This window comes from Acanthochromis polyacanthus, chromosome 24 (genome assembly GCF_021347895.1).
Source record: "Acanthochromis polyacanthus isolate Apoly-LR-REF ecotype Palm Island chromosome 24, KAUST_Apoly_ChrSc, whole genome shotgun sequence".
NCBI lineage: Eukaryota > Metazoa > Chordata > Actinopteri > Pomacentridae > Acanthochromis > Acanthochromis polyacanthus.
In genome coordinates, this window is record NC_067136.1 from 954,695 (window position 1) to 967,973 (window position 13,279).

Sequence of the window (13,279 nt, forward strand, 5' to 3'; positions counted from 1 at the left end):
AAACAAACATACGTATGTTTTCTAACTTATGAGCCACAATGGACATTTTATATAAGTCCATGGTCTTGTCTTGTTTATTTGTGCACGTTTCAACAACAGGGAAAATCCAAGTGCTTCATTGACAAAATGCACTGTGGTGAGTTTATGATCATATTTTTATTTGTATTTTTTAGTACAGTCATATTTTTACAGTTTATTGGAGCGAAAGATTGTCTGAGCAGTTTAAACAGACAGGTAGACAGTTTTATGTAGAAATAATGATATACAGTCAAGCCTGAAATTATTCATACCCTTAGCAAATTTTTGACTTAAAGTTATTTTTATTCAACAAGAAAGGCTTTTTTTTAAATTGGAAATGACACAGTTGTCTCCCAAAAGATAATTAGACAATATACTAGAGCTATCATTGTGGAAAAAAATATTTCTCAGCTTTTATTTTATTTACATTTAAACAAAAAGTGGCATGTCCAAAATTATTATCATTATCAATAACAACAACAGGTCACAGAGTGCAAGAAAATACCATCCCAGACTGAAACTGTACACTTATAAGAAGTGTGGGAAGAGTGTTACTTTGCTGAGTGCTTTGAAGAGGTATAGAATCATCCACACAAAAGAACGAGAGTACAGACAGTACAGAATTCACAGTAGGGAGAAACCTCGTAAGTGTAAACAGTGTACAAAAACAACAAATTTAGTGTTGTACCACAATGCTCAATAAACAGACCCACATGAGAGAGAAACCCTACAGCTGTGTGATGACTGGGAAGAGAAAGAATGAATCACTGACACGCAAAACAACCACACAGAGACACAACATTAATTCAAAAACACAAAAATAAGAATCACAAAATAACCACAGAGAAACAAAGCAACCACTAATTTATGACTACAAAGAGAAGAAAAGTGGACACTGACCAAAAAATTGCAGGAGCAACACATAACATAATCCCAATAATCCCTGATGGTGACATATATGAATGTGAAGTATGTTGGTATTTTTTTCTTCAGCAATGGCGAAGTTTGACACAGCCGGTTCGGCGGTTCGGGTGCGGTGGGCCCAACGTGACGGCAAAAACAAAGCGCGCAAACACCTACGGTACCATCACACGCGCGTAGTAGTACCGTTACATGCACAGATAAGAGTTCAAAGTGCTGCACTGTTATGCTCTAGTATAAATATACACACAAACTGTTAAAATGGAATTAAAATTACACATAAATTACACATGTACTCTGGATATACTGACGTGCATGTCCTCTTTGTACATTGGAATACATGTACTCTGTATGTGTGCAGTAATGTACATGTACTCTGTGTGTGTGTGTAGTAATGTACATGTACTCTGTGTGTGTGCAGTAATGTACATGTACTCTGTGTGTGTGTGCAGTAATGTACATGTACTCTGTGTGTGTGCAGTAATGTACATGTACTCTGTGTGCAGTAATGTACATGTAGTCTGTATGTGTGTAGTAATGTACATGTACTCTGTATGTGTGCAGTAATGTACATGTACTCTGTGTGCAGTAATGTACATGTACTCTGTGTGCAGTAATGTACATGTAGTCTGTATGTGTGCAGTAATGTACATGTACTCTGTGTGCAGTAATGTACATGTACTCTGTGTGCAGTAATGTACATGTAGTCTGTATGTGTGCAGTAATGTACATGTACTCTGTGTGCAGTAATGTACATGTTCTCTGATTTATTTCCATAACTATACTAACAGACTGTTTCCCTCCAGGAGGCTGTGCAGCATCAGAACCAGAACCTCTAGACTCCATCTGCCTCTCAGTGAACATACTCTTCTATTAGAACTCTGATTCCTTGTCAGGAGTTTAACTTTTACATTTATACAGCCTCACTGATGTCCTCATCTTCTCCTCACGTATAATACTTATTAACTTTCACTACAACTAATACTACTACCAGTACTATTCATATTATTACCAGTACTACTAAAACTACTTTCAATGTACCACTCCTCCCTCAGTAACCCACTTTACACAGATGCTATAAATGCTGCTGTTTATGTGTGTTTATGTTGCTGTTATTTTTATTGTTCCAGTTTATTTCTTTACTACTCTACTTTACTTTTAGTTCTTAGTTTATTTCCCTGATTACTGCACACAGGGCTGAGACTCAGAGTTACATTTCTCATTTATGTGTAAAAACTGGGCCAGTAAAGTTGATTCTGAACTGAGTGATTTCTTTTATCTACTGTTTTATTTCATGCTGTGTTTTTGATTTATTCTTGCTGGAACCAGAACTAGGACCTGTCCAACATGTTGTGCACTGACCTTCAGACCTCATGTTGCAGCTGATAGATCCTGATGATCAGGTTGACCTTTGTGTTAACGTGTTTTACTGAGCTGCTGAAGACGCAGGATTTTCTTTTATTCATGATCATGTCAGACAGAAGAACCAAACAACAAACTGTCATAAATCAGAATCTGTCTTCAGCCTCCAATGTCTGAACTGAAAGGCCAACAGGCTGGTTTTAATGCAGAAGGTTCCAGCAGCTTCATGGAGATCTTTATACTGGGACACAATCGGCAGGAATGCAGTGGTATCAACAAGAATTCAACTACTGGATGCCTCAGTGATTTCTGGATGTTCTGATGGTTCTGATGGACCCAGCAGAACATCTGCTTCAAATGCTTCATAATAAATACACACATTCCCAGTAATAATAATAAAAGACAGCATTTTTTTGACACCAGTAGGTTAATTAAAGCAGAAGAAGGCAGATATATTGATCAGTGATCAGGTTTTTAGCTGCACATGAACTGATCCTGATCAGAAAGTCTATAATTATTAATATTAATAATAATATTCATGTCATGTGGAGCATTAACATGTAATCAGACGCTGAATAAAAGTATTTAACAGCTTTAATTTATCTGGTTTTAACAAGACAGTGTCTATGTATATTATTATACGTTGGTACTGTGGCGAGCGCAGTAGCAGCTAGGAGGGCTAACTTCTAAGTGGAGCTTGACAACGCCACCTTGGGGAGAGAGAGCCCCCAAGGAAAGTCTTTGCCTCTTAAAAGCACGTTGAGGCACACAGGTCCATATATCATGAAACGAGAGACGTGTTGTTCCCGTACAATAATCCAATTTTATTTACACCACTAATTAAAATCAATTAACACATGATAAAATAAGGATAAAAGGGGTGCAAAGGGTCAGAGGTCTGCTTACCATGTGGCGGTGTGTCGACGGAGGGGAGGAACAGGGCCCAGGGAGAGGTCACCAAGTGAATAAAGAAAAAAAATAAATAAATCACACACACGTGCAAAACTAAACCAAAAAACCAGGGTTCACACATCACACGGGGAGGGGGACTACCACCGACGACACCACGTCCCGACCACAGGTACACAGCCTCTGGAACATAGAAGGGAATCAGTGGAGAACACAGAAACAAAAAAAAACTAAACTAATAACCAAATCAGAATGAATATTTTAACCTAGAAAACAAATATCCAAAAAAACAAATAAGGCTCAGAATAAGAACAGAAAAAAACAAATCAATACTAGCTGGACATTAAACCAATAAGGGGCATAAGGCAAAACAGAAAAACAACAAAACCCAACTAATGTCCAACGAATAACACTGTGTCCCCCACTGTGGGCGCAGATAAAAAAAACAGACAAGGCAACAATTAAAATCACAGAGCTAAACACAGTTAAAAATAACCCAGTTCATAACTTGCTTGGTCCAAACCCGGCTGACACCGGATAGAGGTAGGCCAAGCGAGTGAGGCAGAGAGATAACAGCAGCTAGCCCCGGTTAGCCGTATAGCAGGCCACAGATACACGGCCGGGCGAAGCGAAGCACAGCGGTACACATGCAGTACACAAAGCAGCGAGCAAAGCAGCAGTCAAGCAAAGCAGCAGCGGGTCCTTGGTGCTGCCACTAAACAGCATGGGAAAACAGAAGGGCGGTGTTACAAACAGGACAATTAGTTCTGCTCAACACAAAAGAAACTGAACCTACCTCTGTTACAGCAGCGTGACGCGCACACACACACACACACACACAGGACAAGGAGAGCACGTCAGAAGCCGGTCCAGCCGCTATGGCTTCCTACAATGGTAAAAACATTTACCATACAGGCAGGCTCCTGACCGTAATAAACCAGACAAGAGGTAAAGACCCTACCTTTAGCAACCCAAATGTGGCTACACAACACCAAGCAGAGTAACGCGCCGAATGTTTTGAACGCCGGTGAGAGCAGCAGGGCGAGCAGCCGGAAGGGGCGTGTCTTCAGCCTCAGCAGAAGATAAAGAGAGAAAGAGTACAGGGACCCCTCTCAGCTTTTATAGTGGGTGGGCGTGTTCCCATTGGCCCACAGCCCAGCACGACCTGAAAGGACACAAAATGTCCTTAAGCAGAACTCATCCTGCTACAGTACATTAATAAAACTGCAATTAATATTAATTTATTAACTCCACAGTGATTGTTAACATTATTTTACATCTTTACACATTTAATTCACCACAGCAGGTTAAAAACACACAACAGGAAAGTTAGTCTGACTGTTGTCTGTCATAAACTTTAATTCTGTGCAGTTATTTCCTTAAAAAGAGAGAAATAAATGTGTTTAAATACATAAAGTAGCGTCAGTGGGCCCATTTGAACTGCCTTGGTGGTGTTAGGGAAGTCCCAAGTCATGTGACCTAGTTGGAACAACTGGGCTATCCTATTGGTTGCCAAAAACTTGACAGTAGAGATTGGAACAAGCGAGCGACGCAATTGGCCGAGCATTCGCAGCACTTGGAACAAGTGGGAAGCGATGCGAACGGCACCAAGACAGAGGAGAGGAGGCCTGGAGGCAACTTGAGGTTTGTTAAACTAATGGACATTTCTCACCATTTTCAAATGTCAACTATCAAATCATTGGTGATTTATCTATAAGACAAACAATCTTCAGTTACCTGTTGTCTTGCAGGTAGAAGATCAGTTTCTAACCACTGTGGAGACTTTATGCAGCAAAACCTTTTCCATCAAAAAAGCAGCTCGTCTGTGTAATTGGTTTAAAGTTAAAGTACCAATAAAAAGTATTCACCCTCCCCAGATTTTGACCCTATTAGTTTTTGAACATTAAATCATGAACAATTAAATTTTTCTGACAAGAATTTCCAATAAAAAAGACTGTCATGTTAAAATAACAAGTGATATCTACAAAACAATGTCAATTAAGGACAAAATATAGTTCAAATTGCAGAAATATTCATGTCCCAGCCTTAGCCTGAGATCTTTCTGCATGGAGTTTGCATGTTCTCCCTGTGCATATGTTCATTTTCTCAAGGTACTCTGCCTTCCTCCCACAGTCCAAAAACCTGCTGAGGTTAATTAGTGATTCTAAATTGTCCATAGGTAAGTATGTGAGTGTGATTGTTTGTCTCTGTCCCTGTAACAGACGGCTACCTGCCCAGGTTAACCTGACCTTCACCCTAAATCAGCTGGTAGAGACTCCAAACCCCCTCAACCCTAATGGAGATTTAGTGATGTATAGATAATAGATGGATAGGACTGATTCCATCTCAGCTGTTCTGAGTAAATGTTTACAGGAGGGGCTGTAGTTTGAATGTACCTGTAAGTGTCTCTCTCCCTTTCTTCTATATCTTTCTAAGGGATCTATAACTGTGTCCTCTTATACTGAGGGTCATGTGTGGATGTCTAATAACAGGTCCCCAGATGGTAGGCCGTGTGTGTGTTTGTGTGCGTCAAACTCAACAACCACTCAAATTAAATCAATTCACTTTATCGTACACAGAAAAGGTAGTTAACAAGCAACCTATCTTGAAGAGACAAAAAGTCAAAACAGAACACAATGTTAGAGGTAATTAACTGTGCTCCACCATCCAGTTAAATATCAGCGAAACTTCCTCAGTAGAAGTTTAGAAGAAACCAGAGAAATGAGACAAAAACATTTCTGTCATTAAAGATGCAATTTTGTGGAAAAAAACACAAATTATTCTCTGAGACTATGAACTCAAAATTGTGAGAAATATTGAACAAAAAATAGGATTCATCTTATCATTTCCAATTTTATCTCAGAGATATTCCACTGTTTTATGCTTAAAATTTCAACATTAATCTCTTTAAAAAGTGAGAGCTCACTGTCTAACATAGGAAACCATTTGGTTTTCAATTAACTCACTGTTCAAGATTCCAATTAGCAAAGAGAGATTTTTTTTTTTGATTGTGTGGAAGGAGCTAATTAGCCAGCAACAGTAATTGACCATTTAAACTTGCTGCCATCACCAGGAATCCAACACCAAGTATTCAGTGAGAATGTGGAGTTTAACTTTTCAGAGTGATTCACAGATCTGACTGTCACACTGGAGACCACCAGCTCTCTTTAAATTCATCTCAACTCATAAATTGATGCCACAGTTGGGAAATTTTTAGAAATACTTCATAGTAATACTGTGTTGGAAATAACAAGGACAAGAAGATTTTGAAGAAGTATGCCACAAAAAGTGTATAAAGAACACAATGCGCTGACTGGAAGTACGAGCTGTGAAGGATATTAATATAAACAAGGAGAATCCATTTGGAGAATACCAACAGTATATTCAGATGTTTCTGTTCCCTGTTTATTGTTATAAACTTTGCACAAAATAAACAAAAATAGCTAAAAAATTCTCTAATATTGTTCAAGAAGCTCACCTTTTCAGCAGAGTTCGTCTGTCCAAATGTCTTTCTACGGAGTCTCTGAACTCACTGAGTGCTTTTCACTGGGATTTGGTTCATATATATAAACATTAATATGTGCGTGTTCACAGCAGGTGTGAGCAGGACGATGAAGGTGTTTTGTATGAGAACCTGAGGCAGATTTTCTGATTGTTTCATGATAAATTACAACAGACAAATCTGCTAATGAGGCTCCTCTGACATGACGTGTTTTCTCTGCATGATTTTATGATGAATGTACTCATGGATGAACATCAGAGATCACACAACCAAAACACAGACATTTACCTTTATTATGATGTTTGATTACATTAAAATTAAAACACATCACACCAATTGATCCATACATTACATCAACACACCAGCTGATTTGAATACAGTATTTAAATCACCAGTTTGCTGTTTTTATGGGTTTTTTTGCTATCATTTTGAGGACCAGCATACACCGTTGTGGTGAGGACAGACCTGCACTATGAGGACATTTTTGCAGGGCCTCAGAAATTTAATGATCTTGATGGTTAGAAAGTTAAATTTCAAAACAGGTACTTATCATACTAAAAACACACTGCACGTCAGCAAACTGAAAAAGAGAAATCACCATGACAACCTTAGAAACCAGCTAACATCAATTGTACAGTCATCAAAACTACCTGCAAACACTCAACAAAAGACTGTTTTAAAATCAAAATTTTGTTACATTAGTACCTCTCTAACATCAGATTTTTATCACTTTTCATCCAATCATTCTGATTTACTCAAATTTAACCGTCGTCTTCACTCATTGTTTAACAGAAACATGACAGTTTTCCTGTCCTGTGTAGGTACAGCAGAGGTGACACCAAACTGCTGGGAAGATTCAAACAGCCAATCATCATTGCCAACAAACATCCGGCACTGTTTCCCAGCTGAGGTAACATGTTCACACCAAAGGAAATAAGGAGTCCGACAAACCCCAACCACACTGTGACTGATATAACTGTGATGGTGTAGAAAGCTCTCTGCTTTGATTGGTCAACACGACCCTTTTTTCCACTTCCATCACCAGGACCTGGACGAATCAGAACACAGAGAACTGACAGACTGCAGAAAGACATAACTATGATGGAAAAAAACAAAACACACAACAGTGGGTAGAGAGTGGGGTTTGGTAACATTACAGCTGTAACACTGATCAGTCCAAAGCTCAGCAGCCAAACACAGCCAATACAGATGTTTCTGATTCTGACCCCACCAGCATTTCTCAGCCCCATGTAGGTGATGGGGTGAACAACAGCCAGGTAGCGCTCCACACAGCTCAGGACATGAAAGAAACTCTCTCCATATAATGCAATGGTAGTGACACAGATCCCTACTCCTACCATTGGGAAATTATTTGTATATGAGCCACCAAAGTAGCAGAAACTCCCCAAGACAAAGATCAGCTCCATGGCAGCCATGTGGTAGGTGAAGATGTCAGAGTGAGTCGCTGTTTTAGAGGAACGCTGCTGTTTCCATCGATGGTGACCCAGGTAGAGGATGAAGGTGGAGAGAGGGAGGAGGAGGAGGACTCTAAATGCAGTGATGGAAGTCGACATGTAAAAGCTAACTTTGTCAGTGACACAGTTGTAGAGCTGGAGACTGTTTGATGGTGATGAGATGTTAACGGACATATCTGCTGCATATACTGTAGATCTGAGGGAATAAATAAAATAGAACATGTAAAGAAACAAGAAGTACAGACAAATATTTACAAATTTTCTAAAGAATTCTTGTTCACAGTTAATTTATCTGTTTATATCACAGCATCAATTCATATTAAAAACAAGATTTGTAAACTAAGCTCATCTTCAAATTCCAAGAGAGTTACACACAAAGCAGCAACAAATCAGCTGAGAGAAACTACAAACATGGAGGCAGCAGCTGACATTTACAACAGCTACTGTAACAGGTGATTTGGATGGAACCACATCAGTCTCTCATGTTGCCGTCAGAAGGAATGAATCAGTTCAATACGACAGAAAAAACACTTATGACGAAAACATCATATATTAAAATGTCTGAAAACACAGTAAGAGTCAGCTGAAGTTAGTTTGTAGCGGAGGCTGTTCTAATGACATCAGTTTAGAAAATAGACATAAATGTTTGTAGAAAAAAGTGCATTTTAAATCTGTAAAGTGAAAATTAGTAAGTTTTTAAAGATCACTCACTTTGTCTGCAGTGTTGTTTCAGCTTGTCCTGAATTCCTCGTCTCAAACTCTCTGACTGCTGTTCACTCCAAATGTGCAGTGATGTTTCTGCCTGTGTTGAAGATGCTCATGTGTCCCAGCAGCAGCACTGTGTGGGATTTTGATATGATGCAATACAAACAAAGGATCCTGTGTGACTCTATTACTGTAAACCAAAGCATGCAAATCCATCCATCCATCATCTGTCTCTGCTCCACAGAGAATCATAGAGTGTCTGAAGTCTGTCAGCTGATCCTGGCTGAGAAGCAGGTACACCTGGACAGGTCACCACTCCTTCACAGGTCCATCAGACAGACCAGCAGTCAAACCAAACTCTTACTTACAACCAGATTAGAACCAGCTTCTTTCCAAACATGCCTATCTTTTGACTGTTGGAGGAAGCAGGAGAAACAGTTTACAAAATTCAGCAGGAAAATTTTCTCACATATTCTCCTCCAACTCATGAACCAGAGCACAGTTTACTGTCTTGCTGCAGGACATATCAACAGTTTCTAAGCTCAATGGACACTTTATACACCAAAAACGTTTTGATCCAAATATGCAGCTAGTTTGTGTAATTGGTTTTGAGTTAAAGTACCAATTAAAAGAATTCACCCTCCTTGTAAGTTTGACCCTGTTATTGGTTTTAAATCATGCTCAATTAAAAAAATTTTGACAAGCATTTACAACAAAATACTGTCATGTAAAAATAATCAGTCAAATCTACAACATAATGTCAATCAATAACAAAATGCATGATCCATGATGAAGTTCACAAACACGGAAATATTTGCATCCTTACCTGGGAATTTTCTGCATGAAGTTTACATGTTCTCCCTGTGCATACATGGATTTTCACCCAGTTCTCTGACTACTTCCCACAGTCCAAAACCATGATGAGGTTAATTGGTGATTCTTAATTGTCCATAGATGTTAATGCAAGTTTGATTGTTTGTCTCCATGTGTACCCCTGTGATAAACTGTTCCCTGTCCAGGTGTCCCCTGTCTTCACCCTAAATAAGCTGAGATTGGCTCCATCCCCCCACAATCCTAATGAGGATTAAGTGGTGTACAGATCATGGATGGATAGTCCTTTATTCCATTTCAACTGTCCTTAGTAAATGTTTACAGGAGGGGGCGCTATAGTTTAAATGTGCCTGTAATAGTGTCTCCTTTTCCTCTAAAACTTTCTGAGTGATCTATAACGTGTCCTCTTATACCAAAGGTTGGTACACACATGGGTATGGACATCTATGGACAGGTCCCAAGATGGTCGGTTTGTCAGACTAAATGCACACATTTAGGTTGTGAAGGAGTATTAGTTCCTTCCTGCAAAACGGGGACCTAGTGTGTGTGTTTCTGTGTGCTTGACTTGCTATCGCTATCTTTCTGAGGCCCCATTTAAACCATCACAGTGAGAACACATCTGCACTATGAGGACACTAACTGATTACGCAGATTTAATGTTGAGCACAGTCATGAGGACTTTTTACTCTGGAGTGTTGGAGAGTGCACTGACTGGAAGCATCACCCAGTGGTCTGGGAACAGCACTGCTCATGACTGACGAGCCCTGCAGAGGGTGCTGAGGTCAGTAGAACGTATCTGGGTACAACTAACCCCACCCTCCAGGATATCCACAGCAGGAGGAGCCTGGGCCAACAGGATCATGAAGATCCTCTACACCCTCACAACAAACTGTTTCAGTGGCTGCACTCTGGCTGACACCTTCGCCTTATCAAAGTGAAAACAAAGACTCAGGAGGAGCTTCTTCCCTCACGCTGTCAGGACTGTCACCTCTGACCTCCAGTCAGCCCCTCACAAACAAGGACCATAAACACATAACTGTAAATACTGCAGCATTGCACATGCACATCACACAGACTGCACATTCCCTGTATGAATGCACATCCTCATTTTTGCACACCTGCTACATTTTGTACTGTGTGCATTCCATAAATATGTCAGTTTTACCTGTCTGTTTTTCGTATATTTGTATTTTTTGTATTATATAGTTTTTAAATCTATTTTAACATTTTACATTTCTAGATTTTGGTGGAGATGATTTATTGCAGCTGCAGTCATGATAAAGAACTCATTGTTTCAGCTTCAGACTTGATCCTTGGATTTCTCAACGATTAAGGTGACTACTGAAAGAAGTCTATAATACATCTGGACTGGAGTTCATCAGAAGGCATGTGGAAACTCTGATGTAACCTGTGTGAAGGTTCTTTAGCCTGACCAGACCAAGATCCAACATACTAGATGTTATGTTTGGTGGACACCAAACTCTGGACATCAAGCACGGTGGTGGCAGCATCATGATGTTCCTCAGCAGCAGGTCCTGGAAGGCTGGTAAAGGCAGAGGGTAAATGAATGCAACAAAGTCCAGAGAGTTCCTGGACAACAACCTGATTGATTGAATTAATGAGATTTTAACAGTTTTGTTTGAGTCGATTCATGATTCAGCCCAAATATTATTTAATGTCAAAACATTCAAAATGGGAAAGTCAATTAATTCTCCTTTCAGTTTTTCAATGAAATGAGTCTTGGAATGTCATTTAATTTCAGCTCAGCTGTTAAAAAAAATTCACTTCTGTTCATTGCTTCTTCTGCAAACTGTTCAGTGTTATAGAGAAACATTCAATTTAAAATCCATGTTTGCGAGTAATGTTTTAGTTTGATTTGGTTTACACAGTCCGGTTTAACAGGTAACTCATATGTCACAGTGTAGAAAGCTGTGTCAATCAAATTTTCCAGATTCATCTTCTCGTTTTAGCAACAGAACTTGCATGTCAAAAACTCTAGGACCAGGGACACAAAGCAGAACTCCGCAACACAGTAACAGGTGTGCTAAAATCAGCAAAACTTTCCCCAAGAAACACGACAAAGAAAGAAGGAGAAGCCATCAACTCACTCAGAAATGACATCACCATCACTATCCTGCTGGCTGACAAAGGAAGGACAACAGTCATCGTGGACACAGAGACAGATGAAAAACAGTTCAGAACCACGCTAGAAGACAAGAACACACAATAAGATAACACAGGAAGCATATAACCCTCTGATATCCGCAGCCAATGTTACCTTCTGGATGATACATGGAACACCAAAAACACACAAAAAAAGACACACTACTGTGCCCCATAGTATACAGCATCAGATCAGTCATCTACAGAAAACCACTGCAAGAACTTAAAACAACCGGCACAAGATCTCAACAATATTACAGGAGAAAAAGATGAAATCCTCACATCACAAAATGTCATGTCATTATTAACAACAACAACAAAAAAACGTTGACGTCACACTACATATTTTTCAGGAACGACTCAAGAAGGACAGGACACTGAAAAAACACACAAACCTTGCAGTAGATGACATCATCGCATTACCAAAGTGAATTACCAAATCCACCTACACACTGCAGACACACACTCTGGAAAAGGTACATCGACAACATCGTGGAAATCATAAAATCTGGACACCCAAGAACTTGTTGGCCATGTGAACAACATGGACGACACTGGCAGCAGACAATTCACACATGAACAGGAAATAAACTGGATCATGTCATTTTTGGACATGAACATTTACAGGAAACCTGCTCACACGGACCACACGGACCAGGACCTCCTCTGGACATCAGAACACCCACAAAGGTTTGGTCGTCAAACTCCACAAATTGATCAGCATCACAATGAAAAAGACAGACAGGAGGAGGAAAAACACATGAAGAATGCACTCATACTCTGTCAGTATCTGAAATGGAGCATAAACTAAGGAAAACAAGTCAGCAATAAAGAGAAGAAACAAAAAGAAAACAAAATAAAACGCAGGAAAACCGGACAATAAAAATAAAGACATAATCACCATTCCATATATCAGAGAGATACCAGAACCCCTTCAACGGACATTGAAAAAACACAACATCAACACAGCAGGAAAACCAAACACCAAACTCTGACAGTTATTAATAAACCCAAAAGATAAAATAGAACCAGACAACTAATGCAACATCATTTATGAAATACTGTGTAGATCATGCAAGAAAACATACACTGGAGAAACAGGAAGATCATTCAGTGTCAGAAAAAAGGAACACCAGACAGAATGTGAAAAACAGACCACAGAACTCACAAGAACACTGAAAGAAAAAGCTGATGAAGAAAACAAAAAATCAGCCGTCATGGACCACTGCAAGAGTAACGATCACATTATGGACTTGGATAAGGAGAGGATTTTAACATCGGAGACTAACAAGCACAAGAAGTGGATAAAAGAAGCCACTGAGATCAGGAAGCGGGACAACGATTCCATGAACCGGGATGAGCGGGTTAAAACCGTCTCTCGTACCTGTAACTG

General features: G+C 39.5%; 1 protein-coding gene and 1 long non-coding RNA gene across 2 annotated transcripts in view; one reads left to right on the forward strand and one right to left on the reverse strand.

The window, feature by feature from the left end:
- The window catches only part of LOC127532605 (high affinity immunoglobulin gamma Fc receptor I-like), an 89,429-nt gene that overhangs the window by 9,994 nt on the left and 66,156 nt on the right, over positions 1 to 13,279 (forward strand). The window lies entirely within an intron of this gene.
- LOC127532630 (uncharacterized) lies at positions 138 to 4,416 on the reverse strand. Its single transcript, XR_007940153.1, has 2 exons — positions 4,172 to 4,416; positions 138 to 4,096 (listed from the first exon to the last, which is right to left on the reverse strand). It is a non-coding gene; the product is annotated as an uncharacterized LOC127532630 (long non-coding RNA).